The sequence below is a fragment of the Bos javanicus genome, chromosome 15, assembly GCF_032452875.1.
Source record: "Bos javanicus breed banteng chromosome 15, ARS-OSU_banteng_1.0, whole genome shotgun sequence".
Taxonomy (NCBI): domain Eukaryota; kingdom Metazoa; phylum Chordata; class Mammalia; order Artiodactyla; family Bovidae; genus Bos; species Bos javanicus.
Window position 1 is genome coordinate 2,242,507 of NC_083882.1, and position 13,087 is coordinate 2,255,593.

The 13,087-nt window shown below is 37.9% G+C and overlaps 1 protein-coding gene across 10 annotated transcripts in view; it reads right to left on the minus strand.

Annotated features, from left to right (window-relative positions):
• GRIA4 (glutamate ionotropic receptor AMPA type subunit 4) overlaps positions 1–13,087 on the minus strand; it is a 680,382-nt gene that overhangs the window by 431,098 nt on the left and 236,197 nt on the right. The window lies entirely within an intron of this gene.

Genomic DNA, 13,087 nt, shown 5'->3' on the forward strand with positions numbered 1-13,087 from the left:
TAGCTAGCCTTCAAAAGTATGTGAACCGAGAACTTTCCTATGTTCAAGGTGCATTTAGAAAGGGAGAGTAACCAGAGTCCAAATTTCCAACATCAGTTGGATCATAGAAAAGTCAAGAGAATTCCAGGAAAACATTTATTTCTGTTTCATTGACTACACTAAAACCTTTGACTGTGTAGATCACAACAGACTATGGAAAAATCTTAAAGAAATGGGTCTATCAGGCAACCTTACCTGCCTCCTGAGAAACCTGTATGCAGGTTAAGAAGCAACAGTTAGAACTGGACAAGAACAACAGACTGGTTCCAAATTGGGAAAGGAGTATGCTAAGGCTGTATATTGTCACTCTGGTTATTTAACTTATATGAAGAGTATATCATGTAAAATTCTGGGCTGGATGAAGCACAAGCTGGAATCAAGATTGCATGGAGAAATATCAGTAACCTCAGATATGAATATGACACCACTCTTAAGGCAGAAAGCAAAGGGGAACTAAAGAGCCTCTTGATGAAGGTGAAAGACAAGAGTTAAAATGTCTGGCTTAAAACTCAACATTCAAAAAACTAAGATTATGGCATCCAGTCCCATCACTTCATGACAAATAGATGGGAAAACAATGGAAACAATTAGAGGCTTTATTTTCTTGGGCTCCAAAATCACTGCAGATGGTGACTGCAGCCATGAATTTAAAGGACCCTTGCTTCTTAAAAGAAAAGATGTGACAAATCTAGACAGTGTATTGAATAGCAAAGACATTACTTTGCAGCAAAGGTTCATCTAGTCAAGGCTATGTTTTTCCCAGAAGTCATATATGGATGTGAGATTTCAACCATAAAGAAAGCTGAGCACCTAGAATTCATGCTTTTGAACTGTGGTTGAAGTCTCTTGACAGTCCCTTGGACTGCATGGAGATCAAACCAGTCAATCCTAAAGGAAATCAGTCCTGAATCCTCAGTGGAAGTACTGATGCTGAAACTGAAGCTCCAGTACTTTGGCCACGTGATGTGAAGAGTTGACTCATTAGAAAAGACCCTAATGTTGTGAAATATAGAAGACAGGTGTAGCAGTGGATGACAGAGGATGAGATGGTTGGATGGTATCACTGATTCCATGGACATGAGTTTGAGCAAGCTCCAGGAGACAGTGAAGGACAGGTAAGCCTGGCATGTTGTAGTCCATGGGGTTGCAAATAGTCAGGCACGACTGAGCAACTGAACAACCACAACAATGAATATATAAAATGTCAAGGATCATATGAGATAATATACATAAGACTGGACTTCCCAAGTGGCTCAGTGGTAAACAATCCACCTGCCAATGCAGGAAACGCAAGAGATGTGGACGGGTTGATCCCTGTGTCAAAAAGATCCCCTGGAGTAGAAAATGGTAATCCACTCCAGTATTCTTTCCCTGAACAAGCTATGGACAGATAAGCCTGGTGGTCCACAGTACAAGAGTTCTCAAAGAGTCGAACAGCACTGAGCAAATGAGTATGCATGTAAGTCTATCATCTTAAGAGTATATATGAGGCAATTAGTAAGTGGCTGATCTTATGAACACAAATTTTCTATATTTGTGTATCAATTTAAGTAGTTCTAGTGTTTAATAGGAGCACAAAAGGGTTAGAGAGTAAAATGCCACAGTTCATTGAAAACCAAGTATTCAGATTCTGTATAACAAATACCAATTATTTTCATGAATGTTTGCATTAAGGTTTATAAAGAAATTCTACCAAGAAAGAATATTCAGTTCTAATTCTATATTCATTAGGAACTAGAATTTGATTAATTGAGTAGATTCACTAAACTGGAAAACTTGTTCTGACAAAATAACTGGCTATAATTTTCCTGGAAGTTATGAGAAACATCAAATTTAACACGGAAATTTTCAGTTTGAACTCAATAAAGTTCTTTAATTTAAAGCACCTTCACTTTTGCTTTCACTTTCAATAAAAGTATTGCTGGATTGGACCTTAACCTCATGAAAGTTCCACCAAGATTTGGATATATTTATGTAAGTACTATTAATTTGGCATATAGCTTGGAGTTACTAAGTGAGTTTCTTATTTCATACTTTCCTGTTCCTTTGATTTTCATGTAATATCAAGTGGATTTTTCATGCAAATTGGTCCACTCTCAATTTTTATGTACTAAGTAATCTTGTAATTTGGTTCAATTAATTTTTATTTTATACTTTACAGAAGAAAAAAACTTGAAGAGATTTGAAACTCTAATCTAAGATACTGGCTTTTAGTTTGGTGCTAAAAATTATACTGTTGCATCAATTCATAAAATTTTATAAAAGTATTATATATTTATATTATTTATTCACCCTATAGTGAACACTTAGGTTGTTTCCTTGCATTGGTTACTGTATAATAATCATGTACAATAATGCTGCAGTTAACATGGCTGTGCAGATATCTCTTTGAGATAGTGATTTAATTCCCTTCAGATATATACCACAAAGTGGCATTGATGAATCATATGGTTGTACCATTTTAATTTTTTAAGGTGCCTCTATGCTGTTATTTATAGTGGCTATACCAATTTGTATCCTCCCTGCCCCCCACAAAGTTTGAGGGTTCCTTTTTCTCCACATCTTCACAGTTTTACTTTTTACACAATTATCACTTGTCTTATTGATAATAGCCATTCTAACAGGTATGAAGTGATATCACATTGTGGTTTCGATTTGCATTTCCCAGATTGATTGATTTCTCTAATGTTGAGCATCTTTTCATTATCAATTTGTCTTTAGAGAAATGCCTATTCAAGTCTTTTATTTTTTTTTCTAATTTTTTTTTACAATGTTTGTTGGTTTCTGCCATACAACAATACAAAGTATACATACGTATACCTATATATATATATTATAAGTATACATACATCCCTCCTTCCAAAGCCTCCCTTCCCTCCCCCCATCTCATTGCTCCAGGTCATCACAGGGTGCCAGATTGGACTCCCTGTGCTACACAGCAACTTCTCAACAGCTATCCATCTTATACATAATAGTGTATATATGTTGATGCTCCTTTCTTTTCTCTTTCTCTCTCTCTTTTTTTTTTTTGCTTTTCCACACTCCACAACTTGTGGGATCCCAGTTTACAGTGCAGAAATCATGCCTGAGCCCCTGAAGTGGTAGCACTGAGTCTGAACTCCTGGAGTGACAAGGTATGTCAGGACCCAGGGAATGTTAATCCGAGTGAGGTATCCCAGAGGTTCACATCTCAACACACAGACTCAGCTCTACCCAACTGCCTGAAAATCCCACTGCTAGAAACCTCAGGCCAAACAACTATTAAGACAGGAACAAAATCCTACCCATCCCCCCCAAAAAAAAATGAAGGGACAAAAGTGTATGTTACAGATGGAGGAGCAAGGTAAAAACTTCTAAGACAGAATTAGTGAAAAGAAAATAGGCAACCTATCTGAAAAAGAACTGAGAGCAATGAGAGTACACACGTTTCAAGATATCAAAAAAGAATGGAGAAAATACAATAAATATGCAAAAGGATAGGAATCCTTCGAGTTGAATTTAGTGACCTGTGATCTTGAATGATCTTGAATGTCCCAATCTTGTCCCTGATCTGGGAAATTTTCAACCATTATTTTTTAAGTAAGTTTTCAGTTTCTATTCTCTTCTTCCAGAAATCCCATAATTCATAGATTGTTTATCTTATGGTATCTCATAAATCTTATAGGTTTTCTTCATTTTCTTTCTTTCCTCCTTTTCTAAAAATGTTACTCCAATTAGATATTTACAAGTAGTGTGTCTTCAAGCTCACTGATTCTTTCTCTTGTTGGTTGAGCCTGTTGTTGAAACTTTCTATTGAGTTCTCCAGTGAGTCATTATACTTTTGAGCCCCAAGGTTCCTATTTAGTTCTTTTTATATTTCCTATTTCTATTTTTGTTGCTGTTGTTGTTTAACTTCTCATTTCTTGGTATTGCTTTCCTGAATTCTTTAAATTGTTTATCGGTCTTCTCCTGTGGTTGAGAACCCTTAGACAATTATTTTGCATTCTTTGTCAGGCAGTTCATGGATCATCATTTCCTTGGGGTCAGTTACTGGATATTTACTGTATTCCTTTTGTGCTGTTATGTTTCCCTCATCAGCTCAGGCAGCTGGGGTCTATGACACTGAAAATTGCATGGTCCTTAGTAAGAGCAGTGGGTGTGATTGCACAGTGGCCACTAAAGCTGCTGGGGTTCTCACAGCATCTTCAGATCCAGTAGCGAGGGTCAAGGGAAGGTGACAGTGGTGGCTAGAACCAATGGTGTGCATATCCTTGGCTGGCTGCATAAGCACATACAGTGGTGAGAGCTGAGACTGGAAGCAGGATCCAGGGCTAGCTGCAAGAACACTAGCAGTTTTGGAAGCCCAGGTTTTTTGCATGTAGTCATGTGACAGCATGGGCTCACTGCAAGTTCATGCATGATGGGGTGGCAGCTGGTGATGGGAATCAGGGCAGGGATTGCGCAGGTGGTTGGCTACTAGGACAAGCTGTAGGTAACTAACTGCAGTGCAGGCCAGTGAGAAAGGTCAGGGTGAGATCTGGGCCCACAGCAGGTGTGGGGACCTTGGCTTTTAGTGGGCACTTATATAGCTATAGGAGCTAATAATCGGTGTGCACACAGCAGTGGGAGTTGGCTACAGGGGTCCAGGCCGGCATACTGCATGAATGTAATTTTAGAGGCTGGGTCTGAATGCTAGTACAGACCTTGGGTCTGGCAAAAGAGGAAGGAAGAAAGCAGCGAGGGAATCAGGCAACTGGCATCTGTGAATGTGAAACTATGGAGGACAAAAATTTCAGCCATGAAATATACAGGGACTCTGTGATGGTTGTTCTAATTGGTTTCTTCAGCAGAGAAATCTGCTTGGGTCTGCTGTAGATGAGCTTGCTGGGGTCCAGATAAAAGTTGTGCTGGTCTGCAAAGTCTTTAAGGGCTGTTGAGATCCTTAGTCATGAAGTCTACTGTGATCCTCTGACAAGCAGGCTCCTGAAACCCAGGTCTTTTCTGCACATGGCTATTATTGGTAACCTCTTCCCTTCTTCATTATTCCTAGATGTCTCAGCATCTCTGGTCTCTGGATGTGGTAAAACCACAGTGGGTACCTGGTGCAGTTCCCTAAAAGACTGGGGAAACTGATCGCTCACCTTGCTCTGCTTTACCAGACCAAGAGAACCCTCTCAGGTTGGGAGCCCCCTTTGGGCACTGAGCAGGGATGATGAAAACAAAATGAAATTTTTCTTCCTATCATTTTTGTGTGGCTACTAAGATTTTTCCTCTTTGGTATTTCTGAAGCTTTGTAAGTGCGCTCCTGAGCTTTCCAAGAGCTATTTTCATTTGAAGACAACTACCTAATTATTGTTCTCTGTGGGAAGACAGAAGATTGGGCCTTCTACACTGCCACCTTGGTTGTAAAATTCTAAATTTAATAAATATATCCATATTACATCTGAATAACGGAGAGATATGTAAGCATTTGATCCTAGAAGCTGTGTTCCTGTCATATATTTTATTATTCAATGTTGTAGTTCCTTATGTGTTTAAAAATTTTAAACATATCATAGCCTCTATCTGATATTTCTGAAACCCTTGGTAACTTAACACTTCTTTGTGTGGATTCTAATGCTTGCTCAAGGTGAGTTGTCAACATTCTAGTTACATAGTTTTGCATACTGAGCTAATTTTAGCAAAGTCTGTTTGTGAGAATTTACAGAAACCTGCTTCAGAGAAACATTTCTCCAAAGCGAATTTGCCATTACTCTGCCAAGCACGTCAGTGTGTTTGTACATTTGGTGGCAATAGTGGTGCTGTTGTGTGTGCATGTGCATGAGTTATGTGCAATATCCATGAATTTCTGTTTATGGGCTCTTAGAAAATGCAGAGTGCATAACTTTGTATAGGAAACTTACACGAGAGCAGGCAATTGTATAAAAATTCTCATGGGAGACCATCATTATGATTTTTTTTTGTTTAAAGAGCTCTTAGCAAGCCACTAAAAATACACTTTTTCACTAAAGCTATAGCCTGGTCTATATGGTAGTCTTAGTTCCAACTTCATGCAACTTGTTGGCAATGTCTTTAAAATCATGTTCCCATTCATACATTTAGTTAAAATCCTCTCAAAGAAAGCTGCACAGTCCACTCTTGTTTTTAAATTATTATTGCTTCCAGTTCCCCAGTTCTGTCTTTTGGATATAAGCCTGCAAAGTCAATATACATTTTAGATATGTAATACTTATAATTGCTTTTTATTTAATTAATTTATTTTTGCTTGGAGGATAATTTCTTTACATTTACTCTCTTGTGTTTTTAATGATCCAGCAGATATTGACAATTTGATCTCTGGTTTCTCTATCTTTTCTAAATCCAGCTTGATCATCTGGAAGTTCATGGTTCACATATTGTTGAAGCATGACTTGGAGGATTTTGAGCATTACTTAACTAGCATGTGAGATGAGAGCAATTGTGTGGTAATTTGAGCATTCTTTGGCACTGCCTTTCTTTGGGATTGGAAAGAAAACTGACCATTTCCATATGGCCACTGCTGAGTTTTCCAAATTTGCTGGCATATTGAGTGCAGCACTTTCACAGCATCATCTTTAAAGATTTGAAAGAGCTCAACTGGAATTTCATCACCTCCACTAGCTTTGTTCTTAGTGATGCTTCCTAAGGCCCACTTGACTTCACATTCCAGAATGCCTGGCTCTAGGTAAGTGATCACACCATTGTTATTATCTGGGTCATGAAGAGTTGTTGTTGTTTTTTTTTTTTTGTATGGTTCCTCTGTGTATTCTTGCTGCCTCTTCTTAATAGAGTTCTAGAAAAACATCTATTTTTGCTTTATTGACTATGCCAAAGCCTCTAACTGTGTGGATCACAACAAACTGCATAAAATTCTTCAAGAGATCGGAATACCAGACCACTTGACCTGCCTCTTGAGAAATCTGTATGCAAGTCAGGAAGCAACTGTTAGAACTGGGCATGGAACAACAGATTGGTTCCAAATAGGAAAAAGAATATTTCAAGGCTGTATACTGTCAACCTGGTTATTTAACTTACAAGCAGAGTATATCATGAGAAACACTGTGAATGAAGCACAAGCTGGAATCAAGATTTCCAGGAGAAATATCAATAATCTTAGATATGCAGATCACACCACCTTTAGGCAGGAAGTGAAGAACTAAAGAGCCCACTCAATGAAAATGTAAGAGGAGAGTGAACAAGTTGGCTTAAAGCTCAACATTCAGAAAACAAAGATCATGGCATCTGGTCCCATTACTTCAGGGCAAATAGATGGAGAAACAATAGAAACAGTGACAGACTTGATTATTTTGGGCTCCAAAATCACTGCAGATGGTGATTGCAGCCATGAAATTAAAAGACACTTACTCCTTGGAAGGAAAGTTATGACCAACCTAGACAGCATATTCAAAAGCAGAGACATTACTTTGCCAGCAAAGGTGCATCTAGTTAAGGCTATGGTTTTTCCAGTAGTCATGTATGTATGTGAGTGTTGGAGTATAAAGAAAGCTGAGTGCCAAAGAATCGATGCTTTTGAACTGTGGTGTTGGAGAAGGCTCTTGAGAGTCCCTTGGACTGCAAGGAGATCCAACCAGTCCCTACTAAAGGAGATCAATCCTGAGTGTTCATTGAAAGGACTGATGTTGAAGCTGAAACTCCAATATTTGGCCACCTGATGTGAAGGGCTGACTCAAGGCTTGGAAAGATTAAAGGCTGGAGGAGAAGGGGACAACAGAGGATGAGATGGTTGGATGGCATCACCGACTCAATGGAGATGAATTGGGGTAAACTCTAGGAGTTGGTGATGGACAAGGAGGCCTGGCATAATGCAGTCCATGTGGTCACAAAGAGTCGGACACGACTGACTGACTGAACTGAGCTGAACTGCTTTACAATGGTTTGTTGGTTTCTGCCATACAACAGCGTGAATCAACTATAATGTATCCACTCCTTCTTGATCCTTCCTCCCATCCACCCCTCTCCACCACCACTCTAGGTCATCACAGAGCACCAGTCTGATCTCCTTGTGTTACAGCAGTTTCCTGCAAGCTATCTATTTTACACATGGTAGTATATATATATGTCAGTGTTGCTTTATAATTGTTTTTACAATGTATGCTTTATATTATAGAATTAGTAATAATTCTGTAAGTCTTTGCTGTATATGTTACTAAGATGTTGTGGTATAAAGTAGAAATTTCATCCAAACTTACGTTTGGCGTAACCCCTGATATATTTTGGGCTGATGGGAATACCAGACCACCTGCCCTGCCTCTTGAGTAACCCATATGCAGGTCAGGAAGCAACAGTTAGAACTGGACATGGAACAACAGACTGGTTCCAAATAGGGAAAGGAGTACTTCAGGCTGTATATTGTCACCCTGCTTATTTAACTTATATGCAGAGTACATCATGAGAAACGCTGGGCTGGAAGAAGCACAAACTGGAATCAAGATTGGCAGGAGAAATATCAATAACCTCAGATATGCAGATGACACCACCCTTATGGCAGAAAGTGAAGAGGAACTCAAAAGCCTCTTGATGAAAGTGAAAGAGGAGAGTGAAAAAGTTGGCTTAAAGCTCAATATTCAGAAGATGAAGATCATGGCATCTGGACCCATCACTTCATGAGAAATAGATGGGGAAACAGTGGAAACAGTGTCAAACTTTATTTTTTGGGCTCCAAAATCACTGCAGATTGTGATTGCAGCCATGAAATTAAAAGACGCTTACTCCTTGGAAGGAAAGTTATGACCAACCTAGATAGCATATTAAAAAGTAGAGACATTATTTTGCCAACAAAAGTCCATATAGTCAAGGCTATGTTTTCTTTCCAGTAGCCATGTATGGATGTGAGAGTTGGACTGTGAAGAAAGCTGAGCGCCAAAGAATTGATGCTTTTGAACTGTGGTGTTGGAGAAGACTCTTGAGAGTCCCTTGGACAGCAAGGAGATCCAACCAGTCCATTCTAAAGGAAATCAGTCCTGGGTGTTCTTTGGAAGGAATGATGCTTACGCTGAAACTCTAGTTCTTTGGCCACCTCATGGGAAGAGTTGACTCATTGGAAAAGACTCTGATGCTGGGAGGGATTGGCAGCAGGAGGAGAAGGGGACGACAGAGGATGAGATGGCTGGATGGATGGCATCACCGACTCGAAGGATGTGAGTTTGAGTGAACTCCGGGAGTTGGTGATGGACAGGGAGGCCTGGCGTGCTGCAATTCATGGGGTTGCAAAGAGTTGGACACGACTGAGCAACTGAACTGAACTGAACTGATGAATTATCAATTCTAATAATGAAGAAATTTTATTTTCTTACAAACTTTCCCTGATTTCCTTAGGCTGAATTAGAGGCCCTTCCTCTTTTGTTATTTCTTGTTCTATACATTTTTTGAAACACTGAACTTTTTAAGCTGTTCATTACAATTATTTTTCATATTGTTTATCCCTAGCAATAGCCATGAGATTCCTGGGAGTCTTAGTCATCTTACATTCCCCAATGGATATTTTGTTGAGTGAACAAGTACATAAATAAGTCACTCTGTTGCACATCTGTAACTCATATAATTTGTGCTCAGTCATGTCCAGCTCTTTGTGGCCCCATGGACTGTAGCTGGCCAGGCTTCTCTGCCCATGGAATTTCAGGCAGCATTACTGGAGTGGATTGCCATTTTCTACTCTAGGGGATCTCCCAACAGGGATTTAACTCACATCTTTTGTGTTTCCTGCATTGACAGACAGATTCTTTTCCACTAGTGCCACCTGGGAAGCCCAATAAATTAAAAAAAAATACAATATTTTAAGGAAGCTTATCATTTTATATAATTTGATATATTCTCATTCTCTCAGATACTTTATTACTTTGTATTATTATATTGTAATCAAGTTATTTGTTTCTCTCTTATATTAGATATTGCATGCTGTAGACATATTGCATAAATGTTTATAGATATATTTAAACTATAATTGTTGAATAATATTAATAAAAATTGCATCTATTAATATTGGATGAGGGAAATGCATTAATTTTGGTTATCAGAAATAGAATGTGATGACTCTGTAAGTTCAGGGAGGAAGAACAGTAAGGCAAACATTGAGGAGAAGGAGGTAAGCTAAAATAAGAGGAAACTAAAGGATATTTATACTCCTATGATCACAGAAGTGAGGTAGCTTAAGAATGGAATACTGCCATGTTGGACACAGGTCTCAATATAAATTGAACTACGCAAGTCTCATTGCTAGCTGCTATGGTGATAAATCTCTTCTTTATACTAATATTTACCAATGCAAATAATGTTAAAAATGGTTAGTTAGAACAACAAATGAGGTAGTCATTACATTTTGCAGATAGAGCTAGGGAAGAATTTGTGAGCCAGATATAGGTGAACTTATAAGGATTGTAAGGTAAAATGCATTATTATGCTGGAGATATTGGCCTAGATCTGTTGATTTTTCCTTCTCATTGATTAGTCAGGGTAAATATAATAGGTACTTTTTGCTTATGTGTTATTTCATTTGTTCTACCTGCTGGTCATTATGACATTGGTAGATACCCAAGAAGTAAACAAATTTTCCACTCTGATGGTTTTGGTAAATTAGCTGACTTTGTTAGCATTTGTGAAAATCTATTGCCTTGAATAATTTTCCCAGCCTTTCCTGCTACAGAAGTACTAGGATGTGTAGGCAAAAGATTAAAAAATTAAAGACAACAGCTTATTCATTTAGATATGTCTTTACATTTTACTAAGAACATTTACATACATTACCTCATTTATTATTATTGCTTTGTATTGTTGTTACTATTATCATTTACATTTTATATGAAGGAAAATATTAATTATTCCTTAGTACATGAAAATATAGGTCACAGAAATTTATCTAATGTTAAAATTATTCTCTTTGGAACTGCTAAATACTTCTTCCTATACTCAGTCTTTATTTTTTATTTTTACTGATGTACAGTTTATGTAGAGTATTACATAAGTTTCAGGTGTACAACATAGTGATTTACAACTTGTAAAAGTTATATTCAATTTATATTTATTATAAAATATTGGCTATGTTCCCTGTTTTGTATAATATATCCTTGTCTTTTATTTATTTTGTATATAGTGGCTTGTACCTCTTAAATCTCTATCCCTACCTTGCCCTTACCTAGATCCATTTTCAACCACCTGTCTGTACTCTGTATCCATGAGTCTGTTTTATTATATTCACTAGTTTGATTTATTTTTTAGATTCCACATCACCACATTATACTTGTTCCTTTTTGTCTGAATCATCCTACCCAGATCAATATATGTTCCAAGTCCATCCACGTTTGTTGCAAATGGCAAAACTTGTCTCCTTTGTGGCTGAGTGACATTGGACCACATACATACACTGTATCCTGTTTATCCATCTATCCATTGATGGACTCCCAGGTTGCCTCCATAGCCTACAACTGTAAATAATGCTGCCATGTACACTGGGGAGCACATATCTTTTTGAATCAGTTCTTTCATTTTCCCTGGTGGCTTAGTGGTAAAGAATCCACCTGCAAATGCAAGAGATGCAGGTCAATCCCTTGGTTGGTGAGATCCGCTGGAGAAGGAAATGTCAACCCACCCCAACATTCTTGTCTGGGAAATCCCATGGCCAGAGGAGCCTTGTCAGCTACAGTCTATGGGGTTGCAAAAGTGTTGGACATGACTTATCAACTGAATAACAAAAACAACAATGCTCAGATATTATTAAAGTACAGAAAAAATAGTTAATAATTTTTCTTATAAAAATCTTAATTACTTACTCTTTTTGAAATTTACTGTATTTATAGCAACAAAAGTATGATTGGAACCTGCAGATAGAAAATATGTCACTATGATGAAATCAATAAAAATTGGAAACTTTATGAAAAAGTTGAAAATTGTAATGCATGGTATGTGGACACACTGGGTCTGTCAAAAGAGCAGAGCAGAAAACATAAAACTATTAAAATTACATTATCTTTTGTACTATCCAGTTTGTAAATAATATGTAGAATACATTTATATGCATATATGCATGCTAAGTTGCTTCAGTCGTGTCTGACTCTTTGCAATCCCATAGATGGCAGCCCACCAGGCTCCCCCATCCCTGGGATTCTCCAGGTAAGAATATTGGAGTGGGCCATTTCCTTCTCCATGAGTTGCCATTTTCTGAGCTAAGATGACAGGGGTTATTTATTGTAGTACATCTATAGCAGGTATCACCAGCTTGAATCCATGAATCTAGAGAATATGAAATTTATTTGTCCCCAGCTTTTTTTTTTTTTTTCAGTTGAGTATGAATGCTTTATGGTGGAGGGTACACGCTTGAGTAAGCTGCAAGATAAGCCACTTCTTATTACTATTATTATGATACTTCAGATATTTATGGTAATAGCCCAGTCTTGTAGATACTTGAGTTTAGATGACTAACCTATCCATTTTGCTACATAAACATAACTGTTTCTTGGTTTGGACAAACTGTTTAAAATATTGAAAAAGCATTAATGTTCCATTTGTAGCAGAAAGAACACACTGCAAAAAGAGTAGACTTAAAAGTATCACCCATGTCATTCAACAAATGCTTACATACTGCTTAGTCATTGTGTTAAACATTTTAAATAAAATACAGTTAATAGGATATCTTCACTGAGAAGTCACACTCTAGACGATAAGATAGAGATATAAATTGATATTCAGGATGGTAAGTTCAATAAGGAATTGGTGCAGGGAGTGAGGAAGCACAGAGGAGTCAGGATGACATAGAGAAGGCAGACAGGAGGAATGACACCTGTCTATTAAGGTTAAGGTTGAAGACATAGAAATCAATAAGCAGGTTAGTATAGAGAGTTCCAGATAAACATATACTTCTGCTTTATTGACTATGTCAAAGCCTTTGGCAGTGTGGATCCCAACAATTTGAGCCAAGAGATGGGAATACCAGACCACCTGACCTGTCTCGTGAGAAATCTATGTGCAGGTCAGGAAGCAACAGTTGGAACTGGACATGGAACAGCAGACTGGATCCAAATCGGGAAAGAAGTACCTCAAG